Consider the following 17,387-nt stretch of genomic DNA (forward strand, 5'->3'; position numbering starts at 1 on the left):
GGCCTGCGTGCAACAGTGCCCACCACAGCACAGCTTCCCGTGAGCTGAAGCCCCTCCTCCCAGGTGCCTGTGAGGCTGGGGGCCGGCCTGAGGGCCAGCGCTCCCACCCCATGGCTTCCCGGGTGCTGGGGGCCCTCCTTCCAGGTGCCTGCAAGGCAGGGAGCCAGACCGAAGACCGAGGCTCCCCACCGTGCAGCTTCCCATGCGCCGGAGCCCCTCCTCCTGAACAATAGTTGTTGTATTACATATTGATATCTTCAAAGTGCTTTCTCAGGAAAACAAATAGAGACATGCAAGACTCATCAAATAATTAATTAACTGCTCCTTTCAGTAAGCAATAGAAGTCAGTAGTACAACTATGTTAGCTATCCTGTATATACATATATACATGTCTTCCCCTTCTTTCTTTTCTCATGTATACATATATACATGATTTCCCTCACCCCAGTTGCTCTTAACTTTTGAGCATTTTCCTTTTGTTTCACAATGTCTACCATACCTCCTAGCTTTTATTCACTCTTTCAGGTTCTTACACTAGTGAGACAATACATTGCTTACACATGGAGGTCTGGTTTATTTCACCTATGAGTATGGTCTCTAGTTGTGACCATTTACCTATAAAAGCCTCCAGTTTATCTTTCTTTACAGCTGAGCAATATTTCATTATATAAAAATACCACAATTTTTTTATCCATTCTTCAGTGGATGGACATTTGGGTTGCTTCCACAATTTAGCAACTACAAATTGAGCTGCTATGAACATGGGTGCACATACATCACTGTGATGTGATGTTTTCAGATCTTCTGGGAAAGTACCCAGAAGGGGAATAGCTGGGTTGAATGGGACCTCTAGAGCTAGTTTGCTGAGGAATCTCCAAACTGATTTCCACAGTGCTTTCACCAGTCTGCATTCCCACCAGCAGTGGGAAAGAGTTCCTATTTCTCCACAGCCTTGCCAGCATTTGTCATTAGTTGATTTCTTCATGCTAGCCATTCTTACTGGGGTGAGATGAAATCTCAATGTTATTTTAATTTGCATTTCTTGAATGACTAATGACACTGAACATTTTCTGATGTATTTATTTGACATTTGTATTTCTTTATCTGAGAAGTGTGTATTCATCTTAGCTGACCATTTTTGGATTGGGTCTTTGAATTGGCAGGGGCTGATGCTTTTTAATTCTTCATATGTTCTAGACAGAAGACCTTTGTCCGAGGGACAGTAAGCTAAAATTTTCTCCCAACTTGTGGGTTTTCTTTTTACTCTGCTGGTGATTTCTTTAGATGTGCACAAACTTTTCAGGAGGATGAAATCCCAATTGTTGATTCCTTGAAATATTTCACATGCAATTTGGTTTTTGTTCATGAACTCTCTGCCTACTCCTTGTCTTCAAGGTTTTTACCTACTTTCTCTGCCAATAGATTTAATGTTTCTATTTTAATATTGAGATCTGTGATCCATTTTGACTTTAGTTTGGTGTATGGTGATAGATCTGGGTTTACTTTCAGTCTTTGGCACATGGAAAGCCAATTTTTCCAGCACCATTTATTAAAGAGGCTATCTTTCTTGCAGTGAGTTTGTTTGGCCCCTTTGTCAAAGATTAGGTGGCTGAGTGTGTTTGTGGTTGTGGCTGTGTCTTCCAGTCTGCTCCATTGATCTTCTGGTCTGTGTTTTAGCCAGTACCATGTTGATTTTATTACAGTAGCTTTGTAGTATAATTTCAGGTCAGGAATTGTGATTCCACCTGACTTGTCTTTGTTACCCAGGATTGCTTTTGCTATTCTGGGTCTCCTCTGGTTCCAGAAGAATTTAAGGCATGTTTTCTCTAGATCTGTGAGGTATGCTAATGGTAGTTTAATGGGAACTGCATTGAACCTCTACAACAGTTTTGGGAGTATGGCCATTTTCACAATGTTGGTTCTTCTTATCCACAAGCAAGGAATGTTCTTCTATTTATTGAAATCCTCTTGAATCTCTTATTTCAGAGTTCTGTAGCTTTCACTGAATAGATCTTTTACTTCTTTTGTTAGATTGATTCCTAAATATTTCAATTTCTTGGATGCTATTGTGAAAGGTATGGTTTCCTTAATTTCTTTCTCAGTCTGTTTGTTGTTTGTACAACCCAATTTCTTCAGCAAGTAAATTGCACAACCAAAAATAGCGTTTGGGGGACCTAGAAATTAAAGTAGCTTTATGATTATTACCAAACAATTACAATGCAGAGATCTTGTTTGGATCCCAATATTTTTCAAACTGTTAAAACTATGACATGTGTGATATGGTTCAGAACTTAAATGCTGACTCAAACATAGTTAATATTTTAAAATATTAAAATTTTAAGCCAAATAATACCATAGTGGTTACATTAAACAAAAAGGAGTATGTATATATGTATATATATATATATGTACATGTATATATAGTACCTATACATACATATTTATGTTATATAATATTTATTATAGCCTATATGCCTACATAGACACCCATGTATAGTATAATAGTTACAGATAAAAAGGTTTAGATGTCCAATATTTGCTTAAAACTGACACAGGAAGGTAGGAAGTAGATGAGTGTGTGGATCCAGGGTAAAAAAGACTTATGTGAACAATGAGAGAATGGATTAGTGGGGAAAAGAATGTGAATAAGGAAATCATTTAAGAGGCAGTCTCCAGTTGATAGGGGAAGGTGAACTGGACTAAGATAATGAAGAAAAGTAGGTGAATTTGAGACATTTTGAAGATGGGTGTAATAGTGAATTGAATGTCGGGGTCAGGGAAAGCGGAGAACAAAAGGCCACTTTTAGGTTTCCCACTTGAATAATTGGGTAAATGTGCCACTTATAGAGCTAGAGAAAGCATGATGATGGGTGTTCTACTTTTCTCGTTGCTGAGACAAAATACCTGACACCCAGTGTTAAACAAGGGAAAGTTTACATAGCTCACCATTGATAGAGGTTTCAGTTCATAGTCGACTGACTCCAAGGCAAGATGGCCTGGCAGAGAGGCATCACAGAGGAAAAACAGTCTGTGGCAAAGCAGAGCAGACAGCAGGCAGCAAGCAGCAAGCAACAAGCTACATGCAATGACAACTTATCTTCTTTCTGTTTCTTTTGTTTTTGGAGGGGGGTACCAGGAATCAAACTCAGGACCTTGGGCTTGCTAGGCTAGCACTTGTGCCACTGAAACATATCCCCAGTCCTTCTTTCTGTTTCTTATATTTTACCCAAACTGCCCACCCTAGAGGAGGTAGCGCTCACACCCTTTATCCTAGCATCGCACCGTGAATCAATCCCAGCATCACACACACTCGATCCAGCCACATCAGAAAAGCCCCACCTATGACTACACGTGGCTTTGAGGAGACATCTAGATAAAAGCCATAACAATGGGTATCAGTGTTGCCAATTGATCTAGGGTTCTTTGCTTGATTCAGATAGACATCATGAATCAGCAGAATGCAGCCACCACCTTGCAGTGCCAGCTGTGCCAGACACAATAGGTCAGCTGTACTGTGTGCTGGTCTCTGCTGATGCCAGTTACCACCTTCCCTTGCCAGCTTGTGCTGGATACCATAGCTTGACTCTACAGAGCGGTAATCTCTGCTACTGGTCTTCATTGGCTGCTGATCTCTGAGCTCTTCAGTGCTAACAGTTCTCTAAGTCTTTATTGCTCTTTCTATACTACTCAGGATTAAAATCCTAAATATGGGGCCAGGAATATAGCTCAGTGGCACAGCACCTTGCTTGGCAAGCACAAGGTCCTGAGTTCCATACCCGGTACCAAAAAAAAAAAAAAAATTACTAAAATTCTCAATAGATTTACAGGGCTTTTGGAGCCCACATTACCAGAGAAATAAATCACAAGCAGGTTTCCAGAAACACCAAAATAAATCTTTATTTCAACAGGGCTGTGCTGCAGTACAGGGGTTCAATATACAGGAGAGAGCCCTCCTAGCCTAAATCTAAGAAGTGGCTGGAGACTGCTACCTATACAGCAGCTGCAAGCCTGTGTCAGTGAGGGGCAGAGAAGAAAGATTACTGTGAATGTTGGGTGTGCAAATAAAGGGCACAGATCCTCCTTTCCTGATCTTACCCACTCCAGAGGGCCCCTTCCTTCAAAGATGCAACAGTATTGCAAGGCTGGGGCACCATGCTGACTGCCTGACTGCACTTACATTGGAGTGGAGAATGACAGTTTGATAGCCAGGGACAACACTGAAGCAAGCTGTCCTAGTCCACTGTTGAGTGGGGAGGGTTGAAGCGGAACAAAAGGGACAAAGAGGAGGGACATGTTGGCCACTGGCCAAGCAAAGTCTCCCTCCAGCCCGCATGGAAAAAAAGAGTCAGGCACTTCTCACCTGTCTCATCAGGAAGGGCAGGTTAGTGAAGATAGAGTTCTGTTGAAATGTTTGGCATTTTGCCTTTGAGATCTCTCTGAGAGAACAAAAATATGTCAAACGGATAATTACCAAGGAGAGATCATATAATTTGAGAAGAAATTACATTAATGAAGGGATGATTTTTTAATGAAAAGGTGATTTTTAAGTCTGGGGGAACAAATGAGCCTACTCATGTAGAGTGCATCAAGGCAAAAATTTGTTGAACCCGAATATACCAGGCACTTCATAAACTTACAGTCTAGATGGAGGAGACAAATCAAAAGCAAACATTCTGATTACACAGGACAAAGCAGAATGTAGGGTAGGTGCAGAAGAAAATGTCTCTCTGCCAACTATCCTATCACGAGGGATGGACTATGAACAAGGGTCAACAGACTTAAACTAAGTGACATCAGAGATAGTGCAACAAGGGGCTGGGGATGGGGATTTAGCTCTGCAGCACAGCACCTGCCTGGCAAGCGCAAGGTCGTGAGTTCGATTCCTGGTACTGGAGGGGAGAAGAAAAAAAAAGAGATGGTGCAACAACTTTTCAACCCTTCTAAAGGTAGTGAACATTTTACTCATAACATCATCCTTCTAGCCTCCTCTTCCCAAAGACTAACTTTAAAAGGCTTTGAGCATTGGGTAAAATGTCATACCTACCATCTTGGGTGCCCTCTAGACAGGGCCTGAAATTATTAGTCAGAGCAGCCATAAACGAATGAAAATTTTCCTTGGTAGAAGGACCCTGCAACAGTCAAAGGGGAAAAGCCAGGCCCAATAAGGTGTTCACTGGCTTCCAAGGCCTATTTATTCAACTCCTCAATGCTCTTCAAATTTTCTACCGCCCTGAATGTACAGACTCTGAGTAGGCACAGGTTTATAGGCAGGATTGATTCCAATCTCTTACTTGTCCTAATGTTTTATTATGTGTTGAGAGGACTCCTGGCAAAGAGACTGTGTGTAACCTGATCAACCTAGTAAAAATTTTAATCTCTTCAATTTTTATGGCCTTCCAGGAAAAAAAAATCCATTTAGGGGAAAAGTACATAATGATTTTGAGAACTAATTCTCAACATCCAACCAACATGTAACCAGAAATGGGGCCTAGTCCTGTCAGAGTTCTCAGCTGCTCTCAGTGTTTTCCTAGTAGGTTTTGTGTGGACAGTGGCATGTTTCAAGTGCTTGGGAAGGCTCAGGCAGAAGAGGGGATGAAGGGTTACTAAGGGGGTGTGTATTGTGTGCAGGAGGGATGGGGTGTGGAGACATGGGCATTAAGTTTATTCAATACAATGTCAGGATGCTATTTTCCAGTGCCTTTGGCCCATTAAGGCTAAAGGGCTTGCCAGATCTCACAAAACAGTAATCACAGCTAAACTCACAATCTTGGTTATTTCTCATAATAAGCATATGAAATACTGTAGTTCCACTTTACAGACACGGTGACTAAGGCTGGAAAAAGATTTATCCAGGTTCATCTAGTTTAATGGGAGATAGTGTTGACCTTCTTGTATCCGACCTGTTTGTCTTCTTTGTACCCAGATGTAGGTGCATGCTCACGCAAACACGCATGCATGCACACACACACACACACACACACACACACACACACCTCTTTTCAAAGAACCTGGGAACCAAAGGCAGGGAGACTTGATAGCAACGTATACAAGAACTGTGAAATCCTCCTGTACAATAGTCTCAGGCCAGTGCCTCTTACCTTGTTCCCACCCTACTCCCCTAATAGTGAGTGCACAGCTGATATACTGCAGTTAGCAATCTGAAGCTCCACTTTTTTCTCTCTCATTTAAAGAGAAGCACATTGGAACCCAGATAAGAACCATATTATATTTTCCTCCAACTCATTTTTATATGTCATTTATGAACATTCCATTATTAGTAATAACAGATTATGAGTCATACAAACTAGTTGCAATGTATTTCAGACTGTCACTGGAAGTAACAGCTGCTGCTCCATCCCTGACAACCACCTCTTTCTCCTTGAACCTACTGTTCTAGGTTCTCATAACAATCCACATTCATTTCTGTCTACTGACCTCTCAGAATTTCGTAAAGATAAAGAGCACAGGATTTGGAGTTAGACACACTTGGGTCAGCATACTGGCTTTGACCATCAGAAAATTCATGACCTTGACAATGACTAGGCCTCTCTAACTCAGTTTTCTCATATATAAAATGGAAATCATAGTATCAGTTTTATAAGCCATTGTGAAAGATGATGATAGATTAGATTGATAGATATAGATAGATGATAGATAGATATTATGCATACAAATTATCACAATATCTAGCATATACCACTGAATAAATATTAACTATTGCCTTTATTAATTTATTCTATATATCTATTTACATTCTCTGCTTTCTTTTTCTGTCAGATTTTCATGGGTCTGTGTTCAACGTGGACAGCAGCTTGTGTTCTGAACTCAGTAATAAAGAAAACAATAGCTGTTACAAACAGAATTGGAAGAGGGGCCTCAAAGGAATCACCATTATATGATTCCTCCCATGATCCAGCCTTCTTAACCTTGTCCAGGTTAACAATAAATGTCATAGTAGTAGGAGTGGGTTTTAGTTAAGTCCTCAGCCTGCCTCTGCTGTACAGTTGAAGCAGCAGCTCCTCGATGCATTTCAGAGATGACTTATTCATTTGGCAATCCTTGGGTTATTTCTCTAGACTTTGGACAAAGACCATCCAAAATCCAAAGCCAGGCCACAGTTGGTTTCCTTCCTACTCACCAGCACCTGCTCTTTAGGTCTAGGCCTAAACATTTTATGAAATACTGCCCCAGCAAAGAGAAGCTTCCCAGCTATCAAGAAATTACTTTAAGTACCCTGATTATGGTCAGACCACATAACCAGATCATCCCAAGGGGGAAGAGAGAAGTGTCCCCGAGGAGGAGGCTAGGCACAGATACCAGAGGAACTACAGTAGTAAATGACTTACAAACTACTAGTCTCAACATGAAAGGTAGTCCTGCCAACAAGATAAATCAGTGCTAGGCAAGGCAAAAGCCCAAGAAAGAGTAAGATTCACTCAGAGACACGTTAGTGGGTCAACAAAGGTGACCAAACAACTGAGTTACAGTCATTCCATCATCTCTCAGATCCATTTTTAGTCTTAAATCTGACATTGAACTTCATTGCATACTTAAAATCTGTTTGGTACCATGCCATTTTACAAGGGATTCTCTGGTGTTTCTTATATAAAGAATGAAGGTGGGCACCACAGCCTCAGACGGGTCCCACGGCACTCTCCCACCCACTCACTCGTTTCCAGTCCAGCTATTTCATCATCACTCCAGACTGCCTCCATTCTCTTTAAGCCCTCAAATAGAAAGCAGCACCCTACTTCTGTGTATCTCCCCTCGCAGTCACCTGCTGGGAGGTTTTACAAAGCCTAAAACTTATACAGTGTATGGAGAGAAGTTCTTCAAGGGCAGTAATACAAAAATATGAATATAAAATTTTATATTTTTAAGTAATAAAAAGAAAATGAAGCAAAATATTTTCAAAGCTTACAGATACCATAACACCATTACTTGATGTAGTGGTTTTAGTAATTCACTGCCTGACATATCTCTATATTGTTTCTTATAAATTTTTGCCCACATACTTTTTTAATATCTCTTTGCAGGACAATAATTTTGTATAATTTTTAATGGAAACAACATTTGGTTCCCCATCTCCAGTCTTTCCTCCCTCTCCTGTTTTCAATACAGTGGACAGCTACTTCTTTTGTCTGCTTGTACCCACCCTTCCTTGCTTATTGCCAGTAACACTTCAGTTTTGTGGTTGTTGTTGCTGTTATTGCTGTTATTGTTGCTGATGTTACTGTTGTTGTTGTTGTTGTTGTTGCTGCTGTTGAAGATGCACCCTTCTGACACACCCAGTCCATCCATGGGAGAGACGCCAATGGCAGAGACGCCAATGTGAACGATGTGTTGTATTCCCTAGCCATCAGTTTAAACATGGGCGTAAAGGATGTAAGTCACGCCAGTAAAACTACATTCTGAGTTTTGTTTGTTTGTTTGTCTGTTTGTTTTGAATTACTGGAAATGAAGACCTGGTTGTGATATCTTACTGGTTCTTTCATTAATAAATGTGGTAAATAATTCTGGGATACATGTTCATTTTACCTTTGTATGAGTCATGATTTTATCTTTCTTCATTATCTTTTGGAGCTCTTCCACTAAAATGACCAATTAATTCACCTGACAGGGGCCAGTAAACTACATTTCCAGGAAAGTATGACTAATGGGTGATTCGAGTCCAGGCATCTATTTTCTGAGCTCCCAGAGAGGAATGCCAAGTAACAATATAAAACTTTAACTTTGCTCACTCTCTATTTCTGTAGTTTATTTTTCCTTTCTACTAACTGAGGGAGGGGTACCCCGGGAACTTCATTCACCATTGATAAATTTCCTTCCATTGGTGTGTGCAGAGACTAGAAATTTAGGTTAATGTATCACCATTCATTCAGCAGTTGCCAAAACTGGGTTAGTAGATTATGAATATCTATTTTTTTAAGTGAAAATACAGAGACGGGTAAGTCTTTTTTGTTTATCTATCTATTTGAGCTCAAACTAATCAAGAATATCAGGCTTACTGGAAGGAGAAGAGCTCTTTGACATAGGCTAGCAAGTTTTGGTGTTTCTATATCAACTCTTAATCTGTGGGTGAGAATGTAACACTGAAGCCTTAAAATCTCTATGTGTATGTGTGTTTGTCATAATTCACAAAGGTTGGACCTATCTTTGTGACTTTATACTGTTTTTCAATCTACCAGGAGTATCTCTAAATTAGATTATGAAGCTTCTTTAATTAAAAGATCTCTGTTTTGCTTTGTGATTAATTTACACAAGAGGTAAATGCATGCTTATGTAACTAGAATATTCTTAAGTTCCATGAAAACAAGCTTATAGAACTTCAAATACTTTAAATATTATACTTAAATAAGTTACTCTTACTAAAGTTACTTCAAAAATATATTAAGAATCCAAGTACACATAACTAAGGTAAATTTTTGGCAAGCAAAATGAGTTTAGTTTTGGTTCAATAGAAAAAGTTCTGTTTGCTCTTAGTAGTGTTAAATATAATTCATGTATACTTGTTATTCACTTGGGTACGTTTTTCCTAAACTTATACAGGTTTGCTGACCAAGTAAGGTAAAATTGCTTCTATATGACACTTGAGATAATAAAAATGTAAATTTAAGTTCAACTCTATCAAATCATTCTAATTGTATTCCAATGGTAATTAACAATAAGACAACTTGAGGTTAATTTCCAATATCTTTATGAAACCCTGGACTAATTTTGCATGCTTATGTCTGGTAATCTGCACACCTACTTTGAAGATAACAATATGCAATATAACAACCTTTTTTATTTCCAATCATCTTGGTTTGAAATTCTGAATTATTTTTAATATTTTTTAATTTTTATTCTTTTCAAAATAAAAAAAGAAAGAAACCCCTGGACTGGTATTAACTTGAGATAACTCACAGAAAATCATTGGGTACTTATATTATTTCTAAGTAAGATGGAAGATTGAATTTTTTTTTTACTTTAGAGAGAAAAAATAACACAAACAATGATTCAAAATCTCAAAACAAGACAAGAGAGTAGCAATGGTTAGGACATCACTTTTTGTCTTCAAAATAATTGCTCAGATTACAAGGTATAGGCATGAAAAATTGATCAGACTATACAAGCACAACCCTTTCTTTTCAATGAGCTAATAGAAATTAACAGTATAGCAATCTTACTTATCTTGTATATATTTTATTTCTTGCTTTATTTACTTTTCCTTTTCCCTGCCTTCTTTTGTCCTTTCCCTCATCCCAGTTTCTCTTTCCTTTTGCACAGTTTCTTCCCATTTCCCAATATTTATTGTACATTTTGGAACTTATTTACTCTTTCAGAGAAGACTGAAATGTTGATTCTATGTATAATTGTAGGTTTACTTTTATTTTTATATGCTATAGAAAGGTGTGTCTCTTTCTCAGTTTAAGAAGACACAAAAATGTGAGATGTAAAAGGAATATGAAACTACAGAAAATTGTACTATGAACTTTACTAGTCAGCTAAAATTTTAAATATTACGGAAGAGTCTCAATTATCTACTCCCCACCCCCATTATACAGTATTGGATTGCTCTCCTGACCACCTGCTGTAGTGTGGATGTGGTTCTAGTGTGTCCCTGAAAGTTTCATGTGCTGAGAGCTTAGTCCTCAAAGTGCTGATGCTGGGGAGTGGTAGAAGCTTCAAAAGATGGGGCCTAGTGAAAGATTAAATCATTATGGGTGCATCCCCCTGAAGGGATTAATGTAGTTCTCATAGGACCCCAATTAGTTCTTGTAAGATCCAGTTGTTATTGAAAGAGCAAGCCTGGCCCCTGCATTCCCCTCTGGCATCGTGTCTCACCACATAGCCTTTCCTGCATGCTTTCCCATCAGCATGATTCCACACCCCTAAGGTCCTCACCAGAGACTAAAGAAATGGACGCACCCAATCCTGAACCTTCGGCCCCAAAACTGTGAGTTAAATGAACTTCTTTTCTATATAAAGTACCTAACCTCAGGTATTTTGTTACAATAACAGAAAACATATTTAGATAACTCCTTCCCCCAGAATTAATAAACCCTTACTATTTCTCTACTTTCTATAGCAAAGTACTTATTTGCAGAAGTATAAGAATTTTCCTCTATTTTATCAACATACAATAGACACATCAATTATTAAATAATGCCTGTTTTAGAATGTCATGTATTGAAAATCATGCTTATTTAACCAGATAAGACAAGACATTTTTAAAGTATTTCACTTGTACAGGTGGTATCTACAAAACCTTCTCAAGAAAATTGGCTAGTCCCTGCCTTATGGGCACTAAGTGTTCTAAGGAGACTTAGACTGGTTGGGAATGTCAAGAAGAGAGGAATTCCTGCAACTTATGGATATTGCAGGTGATGTATGGTGAAATTTAGTGGGTTTGGTTCCCTAGCTTCTAGATGACAAAAGAGGCTTTTCAAAATCCATCCTGATATTCACTTTTGAAACCTACAAATGGAAATTAGTTCTGTAATTCTTTAACACTATGTGGTTCTTGACTTGGAAAAATAAATTTAAGGAGACCCATATAATACATTAACTTCTTGCCTTACCTATAAAAAATAATCAAGCCAAATCTAATGAGTCATACTTATTTTGGGATCAAAGTAATCTCTCCTCTCTATTATTATCACTAATATTTATTATTACTATTATTATCATCATCATCATAGTCCAAGGTGGGGGTGAGGAGACTAATGGAAGAAACTAGGAAGGTTTAGCAATGGACAAAAAAAGATAGTAGATGTTTTGCCTTGCTCACTTATCCAGATTATCTCAGCCTTTTTATGTCTTTTGCTATCTTACTCTGTAAAGTAGAAACAACAAAGAGCAGTGCAGATAATATTTTTCCATATTCATGCAAATTCTATCTAGTGGAGGGATGAATGATTCCTAGCACAGGCCACTGCCCCTGCGTTGCAAAAAAAAAAAATCAACTTTCAAATTTCAGAATTTTTTGTCTGGTTGTTCTTCCCTGTCTCTTTTTCCATCTAAACATTAGAATTAGTTTGTCTGTTTTTTTTAAAGGCCTCTTGGCATTTCCATTGAAGTTACGCTAAATTTATAGATTAATTTACAAAGTTTATATCTTTGTGAAACTGAATCTTTATGTCCAAGAACAAAGTATGTCTCTCCATTTATTCAAGTCCCTCAATAGCATTTAAAATTTTTCTTTTTATGAGGCTTCCACAGCTCTTGTTAGGTTTACTTCTTTGTATTTTATCGTATTTCTGCTGCTGTAAATCAGACTTTTCCTTTCAATCCTTGGCAGTATAACTCATAATTAGTTTAAGCCAAGCAGGATGGTCCCATTTCTCTTCCCCACGTATACCCATTTAACCAACTGAGATATAAGAATAGATCAGGAGGATGTTTTCCTCACTGATTTACAACAAAAGCAAATGGGAAAAAAAATTTAGTTTTATAAAAGTAGAATGGGTCCCCCCCCCGCCCCAGCCATAACTTGTAGCTGAGAATATCTGATAAAATAACTAAATTGTTGTAAATATACATTACATTTATCTAACCTTAACTGCTATCTCTTTAGACAAGACGCATATCCTCATACTGAAGAATAATGACGTTAGTATGTTTCCACTTAGATTTGGTATTCAGATGTATACACTGCTATGGAAATAAATGAAGACCAACCAAGAGAGAACAGGCAGACTCTATTAAGAATGTATTGTGGGAAGGGAGTCTGCCACCAACTCTTTCCTTCTAGCAGAAGCTCAAAAGCTGTCATGGTTAGAGGCTATTGGTGTGGGAGTCTGTGAGTGGGCTATTAGGAGTGGGGCAGCCTGTGGGATTGGCTAGGGCTGCACATTTGGCTTTTTCTGGTTGGTCCAAAGTTATAAGAGGGAACAAAAGTAAAGGAGGCTGTCAGTAATTAACCAAGTCTTGGTCATTCTAGTGCTGACTGTTACCGAGGTTACTGTTTGGGTTCCCAGGCTGATTGCCATAGATAATGGGTTGCTTTCTTGGGCTGTTTGATGAAGATTGTTTGTTAGAGTTCTATTATTTATTCATGCTCTGGCCATTATCCATTTGTATAATCTGTCTCTCACTGCTATAGCTATCATGGTGGCTCATGTTGTATACTTTCATTTCAGCTCCAAAGTGCCCTCCCTACCACTCAAATTACCCTGATATTTTTCTTCAGCTTAGAGACCTCTAAATTTTCACCCACAACACAAGTGTAAGACCTCAAGGATCCTACTCTAGCAATGTCTGACCGTTACCATTTGCTAGATAATATCCAGCTCATAGTGCTGTTGGGATATAAAGCACTTCAGCAAGTAAAATTGTGCAGGACAATATCTAGGAAATGGTAAGAATCCAAACCTTAACTACAATCATTATTACTGTTAAGTAGAAATGTTTGAATGCTGAACATGAACAGCCATGCAGTAAATCCTGTCAAAGTCTACATTAATCTACATTGATCCATGTTAAAAGCTAGCACACCCAATAACAATAAATGTGTACATGGGGTGGGGAGAGAGGGAGAGATAGAGAGACAGACAAACAGATGACTGTGAGACTATAACTAGTGATTGCGGAGTGAGTGGTTAATTTTTTTTAATTTTGTGTTACTCTTTCCAGTTCACCTAAAAGCAAAGGTTCAAAATTTTCTGCACGGTCCTGGTTGGTGGCATGTGGGGGTTTAAATTATACTAGTAAACAAAGGCAATCAGGAGGGTGTCATGCTGTCAAACTAAACCAGTTCTGATTGTGGAAAACCCTTTTTCACATGTCTGCTTCTCTGCTTTAGCAAGTACAGCATAGAGAACATAACTGAAGATCTGTCTCAAAATGGCTGTGACTTCTCAAACTGACTGTTAATTCTCACCACACAGCCTGTAGATGTGCCTGTGATTTGAGAGAAGCTTTAATGGCCTTGAGATGTTCTCATAAGGCTTTTATCTCCCCTTACCCTTTAAAAACTAAAAATTTCGTATCACCTAGCTCAGGTATTCTTTGTGCATTTTTCTTCATTTGAGTGAGTTTTGGGAAATTTTATTTACTGTTTTTTAAATGAGTCTCTCTCTCTCTCTCTCTCTCTCTGTCTCTTTCTATCTCTCTCTCTCTCTCTCTCTCTCCCTCTCTCCCTCCCTCCCTCCTCTCTTCTCCTCTCCCCTCCTTTCTCTCTCCTTCCCTGTCTCCCTCCCTCCCCATACAGAATAAACAACATTTCTAATATCACCTAATTCTATTTTCTATTCCTCCTCCCTTTTTCCACTACCAAATTTTAGATCATATTACTTTGCTTGGCTCTTATACTGTCGTAGACTGGTTGAATTCATAGCACCAATTCTTCACCTCCCTTTGCAGGCACTCCCCTCACCCAGGAATACAAGTCTTCCACACAACAACCTATTTTTCCTCCCCCTTAAACCTGGGATTGGCTGTGTGTCTTACTTTGACTAATAAAATGTTATCAGACTTCACACAAGTAGAAAAAGTATTTGTGTATTTCTAAGCTCTCTCTTGCTTCTGTTTATTTACTACAAGAACCATGACTGGGTTAGTCTGCTGGAGAAATATGCTAGGCACAGGTACATTGAGTAACCTCAACCAGGACCATCCTAGGTCCTCCATCCTCCCACCCACCAGTCAACTGACAAAAGGCATGAGAAAGCCTACTCAGATCAACACAACAACCTAGTCAACATATAGATTCATAGAATATAATAAATGATATTTTAAGTTTCTAAGTTGTATAGGGTTATGTCATACTGCAGTGGTCCCCAACTTTTTTGGCACCAGAAACTGGTTTCATGGAAGACAAGTTTTCCACAGGCCAGAGAGGGAGCAGGGATGGGTTCCAGGTGACCTAAATGCATTATGTTTATTGTGCACACTATTTCTATTTTTATTGTATTATATGTAAAATGAAATAATTATACAACTCACCATAACACAGAATCGGTGGGTGTTCTGAGCTTGTTTACCTGCAACTGCATGATCCCATCTGGAGGTGATGGGAGACAGTGACACTGCAAATGTGTTTCTTATGTCCAGTCTACACCATAATCTCATTTTGGTTGATGTCACAGCAGAAAACCCTGCTTTACAAAGATAGGATGTGGGAAATAGAAAGTCTTTTCAGTGCTTTTGTGACCATCTCAGGATGCTCCACTTTGACTTTAATCCAAACCATATGGAGATTTTAAGTTGTTTCAAACATACTTTTAAGGACACCATCATTTACATCCTTAAATAGTTGATCCTCTTCTAGCACGAAGTCAATTCACCTGGCTTGTTCACAAGCGAATCACAGGGTCACAGATCCATTCCTTTCTTGTTCAGAGGTCTTTTGTAGTAATGCTCAAACTCTTTCTCAAAAGTTGAGATAGGTGATCAAGCACCAGCTAGGAAAAAGAAAGTCCTGGCTCAGTCTCTCTGAAAATCTCTGTTAGTGTTTGAAACATGTCAAAACTCCCAATGTTCACTGACTTTAAGCCTGCCACAAGATATAGCTTAATCGTCACATGCCACTCACAGGCAAAGTTTTATATAAGTCTTCAGGCAATTGATATATTATGGTCTCTATGCAGTCAACGCTCTCTGCTAATGTTAATCTGTATTTGTAGCCATTCCCTAGCACTAACATCACAGCCTCAACTCCACCTCAGATCATCAACCCTGTGTTCTCATAAGGAGCGTACAAACTAAATCCTTCACTTGTGCAGATCACAGTAGTGTTCACACTCCTAATGCTTCCCTGATTTTACAGGAGACGGAGCTCAGGCAGTAACGCAAGTGACAAGGAGTGGCTGCAAATACATATGAAACATAAATATACAGTACTAGTCTGTGGCCTTGGGTTTGGGGACCCCATTATACAGAAATAGCACTAAACATATATTCTTCTACTTAGACTGTTTTTACTGGACATTAACATATCTTTTGATCCCCTGCTATAAAAGATTAAGAAGTCACTATACTTACAGTATCTCCTACCTTCTCTCCCTCGATTTTTGTTAGTTGTGTCAGTTCTATCATTTCACAAGTTCTACATAATCATAAATGCAAGTTGTATTTTCTTTGAGCATTCTGACCAATTGAATGAGTCCTTTGAAATTTTGTGATATGTTTGGTCATGATTTTTAACTTTAAATGTCAACATTTTCTTGTGTGGGGTTCTTCATTTTTCAGCTGTTTTTCTTGTTCTTTCATCATTTCTCCCCTGTAGTACATGTTGTGTGCTGTTCCTTTTATGACTTCTTATTCTGAACAGCATGAGATCTTCCTGGATTAGCAACTTGCAGGAAGTTTTACCCGAAAAGATTCCAAGATAGCTCTGAGTTAACAGGTACAGTATTGACCTTGAATCTTAATAGAGCTTTTTGTAACCCAACATACATAATTACGTATGTGTTTGTAAGGGGGATTCTAGACGTGGATATGAGAGCTGTTTTAGCATTTATTTCTCCCTTAACAGCAGAGATAAACAGCTATGCGTGTAAGAGAATCTCTTTTTTCTATTTTGTCTTACTAATGTTTGTCACAAAGATGTGCAGGCTACGTTTCCAAATCAGTTCCATATCGCTCACTCTTCCCCCCTGTAGTTTACATACTTACACCATGGTGCTCAACAAGATCCTAGGAGTTTCCCTTCTCTGGGTGAAGAATCCCATTTCCAGTGTTCCAAACTAGGTATGACTAGCTTTGTCTTTCACATACCCCAGCTACTATGTGAGATCAGCCATTATGTGAGATCTGTAACTAGACATGCCCTCTTTGAGGGCCTTTCTGGACACCTATTAATATTTTAACAATTATCTTTGTATATAGCCATTGTGAATCCTAACATATTTGAAATTAATTCCACTATATTACTTTTGTGTATATGTTTCTTCTACTTTTACTGCACTTCACTTCTTTGGCTTCTTTTAGTAAGGGCCGACCTTCCAAAAGCACACCCAGCCACTGTACTCACAGGCGAATGAATCCAACGAGTATGGCAGCCTCATGATCCAGCCACCCTCCAAAACTGCACCTCTGAGCACATGGGAGTTTTGGGGGACGATGCAGATCCAAATTACATCTAGTAGCACTATGACTCCTTTTTATTTTTGCTTATTAACATGTGTGTGTAGTGCATAATGTTTACATTCCTGGTGTGGAGTCGGCACGTGTGCATAAGGCATTTTAATTTCTTTTTTTCAGCCCCTTTCCCTTCTCTCCTTCTTCCCTCCTGCAAATCACTTTCCTTGCTGCTACTGGCTTAGGAGACCCAGGCTCAGCCTTCTAAGTTGTTACAAGAGCAATTTTACATTTTGCTACTACTTTATAGTTTGCTACTATATAATAACATCCTTCTGAACTTTAAATAATAGTTTCCTCACAGTTCAGCACTCAACTATTAA

The sequence above is a fragment of the Chinchilla lanigera genome, unplaced genomic scaffold (genome assembly GCF_000276665.1).
Source record: "Chinchilla lanigera isolate Chin_1 unplaced genomic scaffold, ChiLan1.0 scaffold00040, whole genome shotgun sequence".
Classification (NCBI taxonomy): domain Eukaryota; kingdom Metazoa; phylum Chordata; class Mammalia; order Rodentia; family Chinchillidae; genus Chinchilla; species Chinchilla lanigera.